Here is a 15,544-nt window from a genome sequence, read left to right on the forward strand (position 1 = left end):
GCTGGAGGCACACTGGTTGGGAAACATTGTTTCCTAACTCAGTTTTTCCCAACCCGTGTGCCTCCAGCTGTTGCAAAACCACAACTCCCAAACATTCTCAGGCATGCTGGAAGTAGTAGTTTTGCAACAGCTGGAGGTCCCCCCCCTGTGAATGTACAGGGTACATTCACATGGGCAGGGGGCTTACAGTGAGTATCGGGCTGCAAGTTTGCGATGCAGCAAATTTTGCGCGGCAGCTCAAACTCGCTGTAACCCCCCGCCCGTGTGACTGTACCCTAAAAACACTACACTACACTACACTACCACAAAATAAAATAAAAAGTAAAAAACACTACATATACACATACCCCTACACAGCCCCCCTCCCTCCCCAATAAAAATGAAAAACGCCTGGTGCGCCACGGTTTCCAAAATGGAGCCTCCAGCTGTTGCAAAACAACAACTCCCAGTATTGCCAGACAGCCGTTGACTGTCTAGGCATGCTGGGAGTTTTGCAACAGCTGGAGGCACCCTGTTTGGGAATCACTGGCGTAGAATACCCCTATGTCCACCCCAATGCAAATCCCTAATTCAGGCCTCAAATGCGCATGGCGCTCTCTCACTTCGGAGCCCTGTCGTATTTCAAGGCAACAGTTTAGGGTCACATATGGGGTATCGCCGTACTCGGGAGAAATTGACTAACAAATCTTGGGGCTCTTTTTCTCCTTTCACCCCTTATGAAAAGGTGAAGTTGGGGTCTACACCAGCATGTTAGTGTAAAAAAATAAACTTTTTACACTAACATGCTGGTGTTGCCCTATACTTTTCATTTTGACAAGAGGTAAAGGGGAAAAAAGCTCCCCAAAATTTGTAACGCAATTTCTCCCGACTACGGAGATACCCCATATGTAGGCGTAAAGTGCCCAGAAGGGAGAGTGCGTTATGTACATTTGAGGTGATTTGCACAGGGGTGGCTGATTGTTACAGCGGTTTTGACAAACGCAAAAAAAACAAAACCCCACATGTGACCCCATTTCGGAAACTACACCCCTCACGGAATGTAATGAGGGGTGCAGTGAGAATTTACACCCCACAGGTGTCTGACAGATCTTTGGAAGAGTGGGCTGTGCAAATTAAAAATGTTGTACAGCCCACTGTTCCAAAGATATGACAGACACCAGTGGGGGGTAAATGCTCATTTTATGCCTTGTTACGTTCCTCAAGGGGTCTAGTTTCCAAAATGGTATGCCATGTGGGGGTTATTTTGCTGTCCTGGCACCATATGGGCTTCCTAAATGCGACATGCCCCCCGAGCAAAATTTGCTCTCAAAAAGCCAAATATGACTCCTTCTCTTCTGAGCATTGTAGTTCGCCCGTAGTGCACTTCAGGTCAACTTATGGGGTACCTCCATACTCAGAAGAGATGTGGTTACAAATTTTGGGGGTATTTTCTGCTATTAACCCTTGCAAAAACGTGAAATTTGGGGGGAAACACACATTTTAGTGAAATTTTATTTTTATTTTTTTACATATGCAAAAGTCGTGAAACCCCTGTGGGGTATTAAGGCTCACTTTATTCCTTGTTACGTACCTGAAGGGGTCTAGTTTCCAAAATGGTATGCCATGTGGGGGATTTTTGCTGTTCTGGCACAATAGGGGCTTCCTAAATGCAACATGCCCCCCAAAAACCATTTCAAAAAAACGTACTCTCCAAAATCCCCTTGTCGCTCCTTCGCTTCTGAGCCCTCTACTGCGCCCGCCGAACACTTTACATAGACATATGAGGTATGTGCTTACTCGAGAGAAATTGGGCTACAAATATAAGTATACATTTTCTCCTTTTTCCCCTTGTAAAAATTCAAAAATTGGGTCTACAAGAACATGCGAGTGTAAAAAATGGAGATTGTGAATTTTCCCCTTCACTTTGCTGTTATTCCTGTGAAACACCTAAAGGGTTAAAACGCAGACTGAATGTCATTTTGAATACTTTGGGGGGTGTAGTTTTTATAATGGGGTCATTTGTGGGGTATTTCTAATATGAAGGCCCTTCAAATCCACTTCAAACCTGAACTGGTCCCTGAAAAATTGTGAGTTTGGAAATTTTGTGAAAAATTGGAAAATTGCTGCTGAACTTTGAAGCCCTCTGGTGTCTTCCAAAAGTAAAAACACATAAATTTTATGATGCAAACATAAAATAGACATATTGTATATGTGAATAAAAAAAATTATTTGGAATATCCATTTTCCTTACAAGCAGAGAGCTTCAAAGTTAAAAAAAAATGCAAAATTTTCAAATTTTTCATAAAATTTGGGGATTTTTCACCAAGGAAGGATGCAAGTTATCACAAAATTTTACCACTATGTTAAAGTAGAATATGTCACAAAAAAACTATCTCGGAATCAGATTGATAACTAAAAGCATTTCAGAGTTGTTAATGTTTAAAGTGACAGTGGTCAGAATTGCAAAAAATGCCCGGGTCCTGAGGTGTAAAATGGCTGGGTCCTTAAGGGGTTAAAAGGAAGTCAAACAGAATAATTTAGGCTCTCCCAAGAAGACAGCAGGGTGGCTTGGTGAGGAACACACAGCCTGAGCTGTGAGTGGCCCCAATGGTGGTGTGGACAAGACACACAGAAAGAGGTTGCAAACGCTGTGTGTGAACAGTGAGTAGAAGGTTGCAGGAGGCATAAGTTTAACTGGCCGGGAAAAGTCCACCAGTCAATAGTCAGGGCATGCTGGATTGTGTAGTTAGTGACTAGACGGTCTAGGGTTTTGTTTGTTCCTGTGTTATGTTTTTATTTATCCTGCAACCTATCTATCCGGACTTGCATAAAGTACTGTTGTTTGCCTACTGATTGAAGTGGAAACCTGTCCTGTGGCAGTGTCAAGGATGATCCCAGAGCTATCCCCAGGGAGAAATCCTTACAAGTGAAGCACAAATGAGTCAAGTGGAGTTCCCTGGCAGAGCGCTCCCCAGTAAATTGTTCTCACAGAAATGGGAAATAGCAGAGTCCGCTGATGTGAGACTTTGCACAGCTAGCATTCAAAACAAAGTTAATTAAATAAGACAATTTGCTTCTCAAAAACTATGTGGGCATACCAGATATGCAGGCGCCATTGGCACCAGAAATCGATCCAGCTTTGCTATCTATCACAGGCAATATAGCTCACAAAGATTTCACTGACAACACTTTGACAAATATCTAGTTCAAAATTGCAGTCGCATCTGGTACCCTATTACTAATGATAAGCAAGATGGAACAAGAAGGAAAAAAAACACCAATAATGACATGAGAGTTTTGCTAGCTTCTATAATGTCCTTAATCAAATCAGCAAGTATATTGTCCTAATTATAGAGCAGTCCTTCAATTACATTACTAACACAAAAGGAGCCTGCTTGCTTACAGCAATAGGAATGTCAGACTTTGCTCCTAAATGTCACGAGTTTCTTAACTTGGGGAAATAAGGGCAGATATCAAGTCTGCAAGTCTTTTTATAAATTTAAAATACCTTCCTACCAGCTCAAGAGGCCCTTTTGCATCTAGGGTTGGTCATATTGGTCAGCCATATAATAGAGGTCAAGGTTCCGCACATTGAGGAGGATTTTCCAGAAATGCTTCTACAAAAGGAACCAGTACAGGCAAGAACAAGAAACGTGATCCCATTTTAGGAATATTTAGTCATATGGCGGAATATTACTTTGGACTGTTGGGTCTTGAATGTGATAAAAATGGCCTCATTCTACCCTTCCAGAGAAGAAAGACTCATTTCAGGTCAGATGAAAAATTAGACCAAGTGCTAATGACAGCTTTTAAGGCATGACATTTTTCAAGGGCAAACTTAGATAAAAAAAGGCTGGATAAGTCACATATTTCCAATTTTAAAACTGGGCAGGTCAGTCAGGTCAGTCTTGAATGTAAAACACCTCAACAAATTCTTCAAAGAGAAAAGGTCAAGATTGGAAAGCATGGTGGACCTTACATTTTTTATAGAGAAATTAATGTTTCTCTTAACCCCTTAAGGACCCAGCCATTTTACACCTTAGGACCCGGCCATTTTTTGCACATCTGACCACTGTCACTTTAAACATTAATAACTCTGGAATGCTTTTAGTTATCATTCTGATTCCGAGATTGTTTTTTCGTGACATATTCTACTTTAACATAGCGGTAAAATTTTGTGGTATCTTGCATCCTTTCTTGGTGAAAAATCCCAAAATTTTATGAAAAATTTGAAAATTTTGCATTTTTCTAACTTTGAAGCTCTCTGCTTGTAAGGAAAATGGATATTCCAAAAATTTTTTTTTTTTATTCGCATATACAATATGTCTACTTTATGTTTGCATCATAAAATTTACGTGTTTTTACTATTGGAAGACACCAGAGGGCTTCAAAGTTCAGCAGCAATTTTCCAATTTTTCACAAAATTTCCAAACTCACAATTTTTCAGGGACCAGTTCAGGTTTGAAGTGGATTTGAAGGGTCTTCATATTAGAAATACCCCACAAATGACCCCATTATAAAAACTGCACCCCCCAAAGTATTCAGAATGACATTCAGTCAGCGTTTTAACCCTTTAGGTGTTTCACAGGAATAACAGCAAAGTGAAGGAGAAAATTCACAATCTCCATTTTTTACACTCAAATGTTCTTGTAGACCCAATTTTTTAATTTTTACAAGGGGTAAAAGGAGAAAATGTATACTTTTTTATTTGTGGCCCAATTTCTCTCGAGTAAGGACATACCTCATATGTCTATGTAAAGTGTTCGGCGGGCGCAGTAGAGGGCTCAGAAGCGAAGGAGCGTCAAGGGGATTTTGGAGAGTAAGTTTTTTTGAAATGGTTTTTGAGGGGCATGTTGCATTTAGGAAGCCCCTATGGTGCCAGAACAGCAAAAATCCCCCACATGGCATACCATTTTGGAAACTAGACCCCTTGAGGTACGTAACAAGGAATAAATTGAGCCTTAATACCCCACAGGGGTTTCACGACTTTTGCATATGTAAAAAAAAAAAAAAATTTCACTAAAATGTGTGTTTCCCCCCAAATTTCAAATTTTTGCAAGGGTTAATAGCAGAAAATACCCCCAAACATTGTAACCCCATCTCTTCTGAGTATGGAGGTACCCCATAAGTTGACCTGAAGTGTACTATGGGTGAACTACAATGCTCAGAAGAGAAGGAGTCATATTTGGCTTTTTGAAAGCAAATTTTGCTCGGGGGCATGTCGCATTTAGGAAGCCCCTATGGTGCCAGGACAACAACAAAAAAAAAAAAACACATGGCATACCATTTTGGAAACTAGACCCCTTGTGGAACGTAACAAGAAATAAAGTGAGCCTTAATACCCCACAGGGGTTTCACGACTTTTGCATACGTAAAAAAAAAAATTAAAAAAAATTCACTAAAAGGTGTGTTTCCCCCCCAAATTTCACATTTTTGCAAGGGTTAATAGCAGAAAATACCCCCCAAAATTTGTAACCCCATCTCTTCTGGGTATGGAGGTACCCCATAAGTTGACCTGAAGTGTACTATGGGTGAACTACAATGCTCAGAAGAGAAGGAGTCATGTTTGGCTTTTTGAGAGCAAATTTTGCTCGGGGGGCATGTCGCATTTAGGAAGCCCATATGGTGCCAGGACAGCAAAATAACCCCCACATGGCATACCATTTTGGAAACTAGACCCCTTGAGGAATGTAACAAGGCGTAAAGTGAGCATTTACCCCCCACTGGTGTCTGTCATATCTTTGGAACAGTGGGCTGTACAAAATGTTTTATTTGCACAGCCCACTGTTCCAAAGATCTGTCAGACACCTGTGGGGTGTAAATTCTCACTGCACCCCTCATTACATTCCGTGAGGGGTGTAGTTTCCGAAATGGGGTCACATGTGGGGTTTTGTTTTTTTTCCGTTTGTCAAAACCACTGTAACAATCAGCCACCCCTGTGCAAATCACCTCAAATGTACATGGTGCTCTCTCCCTTCTGGGCCATGTTGTGCCCTCCAGAGCACTTTACGCCCACATATGGGGTATCTCCGTACTCGGGAGAAATTGCGTTACAAATTTTAGGGGGCTTTTTTCCCCTTTACCTCTTGTCAAAATGAAAAGTATAGGGCAACACCAGCATGTTAGTGTAAAAAGTTTTTTTTTTTACACTAACATGCTGGTGTAGACCCCAACTTCACCTTTTCATAAGTGGTGAAAGGAGAAAAAGACCCCCAAGATTTGTTAGGCAATTTCTCCCGAGTACGACGATACCCCATATGTGGCCCTAAACTGTTGCCTTGAAATACGACAGGGCTCCGAATTGAGAGCGCCATGTGCATTTGAGGCCTGAATTGGGGATTTGCATAGAGGTGGACATAGGGGTATTCTACGCCAGTGATTCCCAAACAGGGTGCCTCCAGCTGTTGCAAAACTCCCAGCATGCTTGGACAGTCAACGGCTGTCCGGCAATACTGGGAGTTGTTGTTTTGCAACAGCTGGAGGCTCCATTTTGGAAACAGTGGCGTACCAGATGTTTTTTTTTTTTATTCGGAAGGGGAGGGGGCTGTGTAGGGGTATGTGTATATGTAGTGTTTTTTTACTTTTTCTTTTATTTTGTGTTAGTGTAGTGTAGTGTAGTGTTTTTAGGGTACAGTTACACGGGCGGGGGATTACAGCGAGTTTCCCGCTGCGAGTTTGAGCTGCCGCGCAAAATTTGCTGCATTGCTAACTTGCAGCCTGATACTCACTGTAAGCCCTCTGCCCATGTGAATGTACCCTGTACATTCACAGGGGGGGACCTCCAGCTGTTGCAAAACTACAACTCCCAGCATGTACAGTCTCAGTGCATGCTGGTAGTTATAGTTTTGCAACAGCTGGAGGCACACGGGTTGGGAAACACTAAGTTAGGAAACAGACAATGTTTCTCAACCAGTGTGCCTCCAGCTATTGCAAAACCACAACTCCCAAACATTCTCAGGCATGCTGGGAGTAGTAGTTCGGCAACATCTTTAGAGCGAGATGTTGCAGAACTACAACTCCCAGCATACTTGGAGTTGTAGTTTTGCAACATCTGGAGGACTACAGTTTGCAGACCACTAATACAGTGGTTCCCAATCTGTGCCCTTCCAGATGTTGCAAAACTACAACTCCCAGTATGCCAAAACTGTCCAGGCATGCTGGGAGTTGTAGTTCTGCAACATCTGAAGGGCCAGATGTTACAGAACTACAACTCCCAGCATGCCTGGACAATAAGGGCATGCTGAGGATGTGTAGTTTTGCAACATCTGGAAGGGCACAGTGGTCCAAAAACTGTGGACCTCCAGAAGTTGCAAAACTGCAACTCCCAGCATGCCCAGACTCCAAGGGCTGTCTGGACATGCTGGGAGTTTTAGTATACAGGGTCCCAATACAGCAATGCATGTCGCTTTACGGCAACCTGAGTGGCTGTAAAGGGCCCGACCGCGGCTGAAGATCTACTCACCTGTCGCCGCCGCCGTCTTCATGCCAGGATCCGGGTCTTCAGGGACGAGGTAAATACCGGGGCCGGGCCCCAGCACTCCCCCGTCCTCCGCCGCGTCCTCCGGTCTTCCTCCCGTCCTCTCCGGACTTCAAGGGGCCGGGCAGGACGGGAGGAAGTAACCTCCCCCCCCCCCCTGCGATTGGTCGGTTAACTAACCGAAGGATCGCAGGGAATAGGAGGAGGTGGCAGGCTCGCCACCTCGCTCCTATTCTTTACCATGGTCCTGGCTGTCTGTGACAGCCGGGATCATGCAAAATTACCGGGCGGTCGGGTCCCAGAGACCCGATCAGCCCAGTATCGACGCAGATCGCAAGGTCGATTTCCCTTGCGATTTGTGGCGATCGCCGACATGGGGGCCTACATGGCCCCCCTCGGCGTTTGCCCTGGATGCCTGCTGAAGGATTTCAGCAGGCATCCGGTTCCGATCTCTGCCCGTACGTCCTGGGTCCTTAAGAGGTTAAACTTAGAGGATAAATTTAAAAGATGCCTTCAATTCAGTCTACACAGCACCAAAACACAGAAGACGGCTAAATTCTGGTGAAAAATTCATCTGTACCATTGAAATGTCATGGTATTTGGCCTCTCCATAGTACCTTGTTCCTTTATGAGGGTACTGAAAGGGGTAATAACTCATTTAAGACCTGATGTGCCTAGCTTATTAAGACAACACTTAGGTTTGGCTTCAGGACATGCAAAAATTAAAGGGGTACTCCTGTGGAAAACTTTTTTTTTTTTTAAATCAACTGGTGCCAGAAAGTTAAACAGATTTGTATATTACTTCTATTAAAAAAACATAATCCTTCCAGTACTTATTAGCTGCTGAATACTACAGAGGAAATTCTTTTCTTTTTGGAACACAGTGCTCTCTGCTGACTTCACGAGCACAGTGCTCTCTGCTGACTTCTCTGTCCATTTTAGGAACTGTCCAGAGCAGGATATGTGTGCTATGGGGATTTTCTCCTACTCTGGACAGTTCTTAAAATGGACAGAGATGTCAGCAGAGAGCACTGTGCTTGTAATATCAGCAGATAGCACTGTGTTTCAAAAAGAAAAGAATTTCCTCTGTAGTATTCAGCAGCTAATAAGTACTGGAAGGATTAAGATTTAATAGAAGTAATTTACAAATCTTACAATAAAAAAAGAGGTAGCGTGCACTCACCACGGGTAAACGGCTGCAGGCCCAAGGTCCGGGATCACCGAGGCATAGACGAAGACGGTAAGGGGCGCTCAGAGGCTACGCCGGCTGTTTCGGACGTAGGAACGTCCTTCTTCCGGCCTCCGGAGGCCGGAAGAAGGACGTTCCTACGTCCGAAACAGCCGGCGTAGCCTCTGAGCGCCCCTTACCGTCTTCGTCTATGCCTCGGTGATCCCGGACCTTGGGCCTGCAGCCGTTTACCCGTGGTGAGTGCACGCTACCTCTTTTTTTATTGTACTATTGGATACTTTATCTAGTGTGTGCACCCCGCAGGTGCTGCTCTGTTACTTAACGGGTCCGGAGGCTGCCAGTGTATACCAGCGGTATCGTATAATTGCATGTTCAGCTGCACGGTGTGCTCTCTCCTCCTCTAGTGGTCTAGGCTAATTTACAAATCTGTTTAACTTTCTGGAACCAGTTGATTTAAAAAAAAAAAAAAAAGTTTTCCACCGGAGTACCCCTTTAATACAACAAAGAGATATGATGATTCTTTAAGAGAAAAGAGGTTTCACACTGAACAAAGAAAAATCTGTTCTTCACCTGACTGTCACTCTAGTGTTTTTGGATTTCCATATTGACACACAACATTATCACAGCATTTCACTAAAAGAGTGAGAAGAGTTAGAAAGACTAGCAAGAAATCAGATTTTTAGAGAGAAACCTAAAAAGGAAAATAGTAGAGATCAGCTCACCAGACCAAAGTCCCGTCCACAGCACGGCCGGTGTGCGGCAACACCAATAGATATAGGAAGAAGGATAAGGCCAGCGTGGAAAATGCAAAAAGATCCCTTTATTTGATTAAATTGAAATCACAGGACAAGGCAACCAGAAATGACGCGTTTCAGGCATGAACCGCCATTAGTCATATATGACTAAGGGTGGTCCATGCCTGAAACGCGTCATTTCTGGTTGCCTTGTCCTGTGATTTCGATTTTATCAAATAAAGGGATCTTTTTGCATTTTCCATGCTGTCCTTATCCTTCTTCCTATAAAAAGGAAAATAGTATCAGTGCAACCGGGGTTCAAAAATTCTCTCACTCTTTTCAGAAAAATATGAATGTGGCTGGGAAATATCCCTATGAGAGGGCACAAATGGAATGAAAAGATAACTCTTCCTTTAGATGTCACAGAAGAGTTGATCCATATAACACTTTTAGACAGGCCTCTTCCTTTTCTAATCAGACAACTTCTCCCAGACATAACAATCAGGATAAACACGACACTAACAGGTTGGGGGGCCTTACCCTCCACAGAAGAAGAGAGAAATTTACACATAAATATACTAGAACTGAGAGCGGCAAAAATCACTTCCCATTCTCCAGCCCAAAGGTCCTTTAATCACCAATCTATTAGCAAGACTGCTGTGGCTTATGCAAACAAGATGGGTGAGGCAAGGTCCAAGAAACTGTGCATAGAAGCCCTAGAATTTTGGGCGTTGGCATTAAAGAACAAAATTGCTCTCACGTTTATACCCAGATATACCAATGAAATAGCAGACTCCCTATCCAGACAGAAGCTAACCCTAGCTATCAAGAGCCTCACAGCTGAGAGATTTTTGGCAATAATCCAGAAATTCGAATGGTCCTAGTGTATCCTCTCTGGCTGTCCATGCCCTGGTTTGCCAAACTTAACAAGATGATAATAAAGGAGAAGATATTCCTCAGCATGACATCCAAGTGTTTCCAGGGCTTAAGGGATCTATTAGTACAACTTCCACAATTTATGTGGATTGCAGCCTTGAAAAGCTTTTCTCATATCCACAACTAACAGAACAAGCTAATTATCTTGGCAATTATATTGGTTGCTAAGGCCTAAAACCTGATCCAGATCTAGATCAGTTCTAGTTGAATTCTAAAACTGAAGGTCTAGCCTTATAGAAAATTCCCAAATCCACCATGGTTGGCTCTAGAATTCCAGGAGAAAAGGTATATCTGCTAACAACTTAAAAACGCTGGGTTCGGAACTGAATATAATAATTCCAAACCTAACAAACAATAATTAAACCTAAAATAATAACAAAAAGTATTTAGGGTGGCACAGTGCTGGGATTTTTAGTCCATGGACAACTCGCTGGAAAAACCTGACCATGATCTCTTGTACGCCAACCTCCAACACAAAGCAAAGTGGCACTCCAGCAATCCTGTGCAAAAATTCTGGCATTTTAGTCATTCATCCAACACAAAAAATGCAACATTTTGACCTGCTCAATGAGGTATTTTTCTGAGGGTTTTGAAAGACCTCATTGAGTAGGTTGAAATGTTGCACTTTTAGCACTGGATGAATTAATACCACTATTTTTTGCTCTGGGCTGCTGGAGTGCCGCTTTGCTTTGTGTTGGAGGTAAGACTTCAAAAAAGTACAGTAACATATAGACCCATACTTTCTAAATATGCTTCAATTTGAGATACGGAGTCTCTATTGAAAGATTTGACAGGTATTTTCAAAACATACTCTTTAAGAGGTGGCAGCGAGAGATATATATTTTTTTTTTTTTGTAGCTAAAAACCACGCAGATGGAAATCGCAAAGAACTAACCTTTAAAACACTATTGGTGTCCATATGATTTAGAACGTATACATTTCTTGAGAGCTTCCAGATGTGTACTGAACTGTTGCTGGTGGCCGCCTCACATAGAACAGAAAACAGTTTGCAGAAATCTATGACCTACAAAGTGCATTTGTTTTAGGGAATCGGCCAGTCAGTCAGCAACAGCGCCCTCCTACCCAAACCCAGGTTAAATCCTGGTAGCACTTTTATGATAGTTTGTTTATGGTCCTTTGCATAAGACATGCAAAGGACCATAAACAAACTAGTTTGCCTGCTTTTTAGTCCTGGACGATCCTGAAAGACTCAGGATCGTCCAGGACTAAAAAGCAGGCAAACTTCCAGAGCACCACTAGGTCAGGGAGTAGCGTAAAGATTTGAGGACAGATCTATGCTAGAATTCAGCCAGTATGCAGTTTATGGCTTTGTCTCATGAACAGAGACAGTGGCCTCATTTACTAGGAGTGTCGGGTTTTTACTAGTGGGAAATGTTGTTTTGGACTTGCAGGATTCCTCTCTATTTACTATTGGGAAAAGTCGGGAACATTTTCTGACCAGCTTTTTCTAGGTGAAAATTTCCAGCCATGTATCCACAAGATATTCTGTGAATTTAATAGTAAATAGGTTGGGTTGTAAAACCACGCCCCTTTTGTGCTGACCACGCCCATTTGCAACAGACCACGCCCCCTTTGGCTTTTCACAGTGCAATGTTGGGTTTTTCAGATTTTCCTGGCGCACACTGTCGCAGACATGTCGCAGTCACTCTGCACCAAAACAACCCAACAAAAACTGGTCAGTTTAAGCATAATAAATGAAGGCCATTATCTGTTAAAAAACCCATACATAATAAATCTCACATATTCATTATCAGCTTCGAGGCAGTAAAGTTGTTAGTTCGTCCTTAAACAGAAGAAACCAGCAACACTTGGGAGCACCCACGCCAAGGTGTAAAAAAAACCTTTTTGCAGAAAGGTGGCCCTACACACATCTGCACGGAGGTGTTGGTTGTCTTTGTTTTCCAGCAAAAAGAAATCATTTGAATAGATATATGATGGTGAGCGCTCGGATCTTTATTGTCAGTTCATTAAAATTGTCAGTTCATTATAGTTCTTTATATCATATCTTAAAATGTAATTTCTCTTTATGTCATATCTTAATATTGGATTCTTCTTATTTATAGTTAAGGTGTATACTTGGGTTGCTGGCCTATTCCCTAGAACAAATTATCTTTCCAGGTCATAGATTCCATCAAACTGAGTTGTCCTCCTTTTTAAATGCTGCAGATGTCTGGCCCTTGCTTTCCTCTCACATGGTTCAGCTGCCACTGCTGAGTTTACTGAGGCCAGGAATGAGCAGAGCAGGGAGATAACCCCACCCACCATTGGCAAATTTGACCATATTTTGTTGTTGTTAGGTACTATCAGACCAGCAACCAGGGTCTGATGACAAAATGAAAGAGACAGAAACCCTTAATGACCGTTTTTACATCTTTAGCAAACACATTTTTTTTTGTAAAGTATACTAGGAATGTGCTCATTTTTTAACCCCTTAAAACAAAGGAAGTAAGTGAACATTCTTGTGCCCTGGTACTTAACGCATTAGGATGTACATTTACCTTTTTTACATGAAGCAGCCAAGGACCCACCAGTAATGGTGGACATCAGTGATCAAGCTGATGTCCTCCATTAACCCTTCAGATGCCGTGATACTGATCAATACTGATCACGGCATCTGAAGCATATGAGGGGGCTTAGTGGGACCAATCAGAACTTTAGAAATTGTGTGACCAACTAATCAACCAACCAATGAATTGCTTATGAGAATATTCCAATGAAGAAAGAGTGTATGCACTCACCACTCAACTGAGACAGGTTGGTATGACGGTCCGGTAAACGGGTGGCAGGATCACAGCATTGGCGCAGGTGTAATGACGCTCAGAGGCTACGCCGGCAGTTTCACACGTGAATGCGTGCTTCTTCTGGCCTCCAGGAGGCCAGAAGAAGAACGCATTCAAGTGTGAAACTGGCGGCATAGCCTCTGAGCGCTATTATACCTGCGCCGATGCTGTGATCCAGCCACCCGTTTACCGGACTGTCATACCGACCTGTCTCCGTTGAGTGGTGAGTGAATACACTCTTTCTTCATTGGAATATTTGGATACTTTACCCTTTGTATATGCACCCCGCAGGAGACTTGTACACAGGTTGCCGATACCGTGCTGCAGTAGTAAGGTGATATTACCTTTTGTGTGCCCTCTCTTTCTTGCCTTATCACTAGTTTTGATTATGAGAATAGTTGAGAAATATTTTCATAATCGATTAGTTGCCGATTAATTGATTAGTTGTTCCAGCCCTAGTTCTAATGTGTTCAATATAAATATATATAAAGCAGAACCGCATGGAATTTTACAAGAAATATATTTGCAAATAAATTTATTGAAATAAATTGTTGATTCTTGCATGTTTGGAATTAGAGCTAAGGCTGTGCTCACATCAGCATTCAGAGGTCAATTATGGAACTTCGTTCGTTGAATCTGCTAAAATGATGGGACCCTGCACGGTGGTTTTTTTCTGCTAAAACTCGCAAAATAACGGCCATCTAACGAAAACCCCGATGGACCCCATTCACAGTGAATGGGACTTTTTGGGTTCCGTTAATGTCAGTTGTTGTAACGGAGCTCGACAACGCTGATGTGAACCCAACCTAAACCACTTTTAATAGCTCCCACAGTAGTCTTTAGAGTGCACGCTTATATTGTGGACAAATTGGTCTGTATGACAGCATTCGTTTTTGACATTTTGCCAATGGATAGCCCATGGAAGACTTCAAAATATGGTCTGAATGCAGTCCTTTATATGTAGTACTCAATATCCGGTGCCTTGGAAATCCTTTCTGCCATGCGATTGCTGTACTTTTTATTTTTTTAAATGCAACCCATTCAAATACCCTTGTTAAAAATGTATGTATTTTCCTGTACACATATATTTTTGTCCACAAAAGAACAATGGGTCACAGTCACAGGTTAGTTATTGGGAAAAATAAATAGATGAGAGAAAATGTAATACTTTAAGCAGTACAATGCTTAGGACAAACTAAGTTTAACCCCTTAAGGATGGAGGGTTTTTCAGTTTTTGCATTTTCGTTTTTTCCTCATCACCTTCTAAAAATAATAACACTTTCAGTTTTGCACCTAAAAATCCATATGATGGCTTATTTTTTGCGCCACCAATTCTACTTTGAAATGACATCAGTCATTTTTTTTACCCAAAAATCATTGTGTGACAAAATAGAAGAAAAAATGCCATTTTGCAGCTTTTGGGGGCTTCTGTTTCTACGCAGTACATTTTTTGGTAAAAATTACACCTTATCTTTATTCTGTTGGTCCATATGGTTAAAATGATACCCTACTTATATAGGTTTGATTTTGTATTACTTCTGAAAAAAATCATAACTATATGCAGGAAAATATATATGTTTAAAATTGTCATCTTCTGACCCCTATTACTTTTTCCACATACGGGGTGGTATGAGGGCTAATTTTTTGCACCTTGATCTGAAGTTTTTAGTGATACCATTTGGTTTTAATAGGACTTTTTGATAGCTTTTTATTCATTTTTTATGGAATAAAAAGTAACCAAAAGTACGCTATTTTGGACTTTGGAATTTTTTTGCGTGTACACCATTGACCGTGTGGTTTAATAATGATATATTTTTATAGTTTGGACATTTACGCACGTGGCGATACCACATATGTTTATTTTTATTGACACAGTTTAGTTTTTTTCATAGGCAAAGGGGGGTGATTCAAACTTTTATTAGGGAAAGGGTTAAATGATCTTTATTAACTTTTTTTTATTTTTTTGCAGTGTTATAGCTCCCATAGGGAGGGGAGGCAGTTGTTTGACTGGCTTTTTCAGTATGAAATACTGAAAATTTACTAATGAAAGCATTTTTTATTGATATGCTTTACAACATATCAAAGGTTTATGTATCTGACGTAGTAATGTGCCTCCGGCTGTTGCAAAACTACAGCTCCCAGCATGCCCTTCGAGACACATTGGTTGGGAAACAGAGTTTGTGTCCTAACTCAGTATTTCGCAACCAGTGTGCCTCCAGCTGTTGCTGTTGCTGGAGGCACACTGGTTGCAAAACACTGAGTTAAGTAAAAAAACTCTCAGTGTTGCGCTACCAATGTGCCTCCAGCTGTTGCATAACTACAACCCCCAGCATGTTTGGTCTGTCAGTGCATGCTGGGAGTTGTAGTTTTGCAACAGCTGGAGGTTTGCCCCCCCTCCCCATGTGAATGTACAGAGTATATTCACACG

This window comes from Hyla sarda, chromosome 4, assembly GCF_029499605.1.
Source record: "Hyla sarda isolate aHylSar1 chromosome 4, aHylSar1.hap1, whole genome shotgun sequence".
Taxonomy (NCBI): Eukaryota; Metazoa; Chordata; class Amphibia; order Anura; family Hylidae; genus Hyla; species Hyla sarda.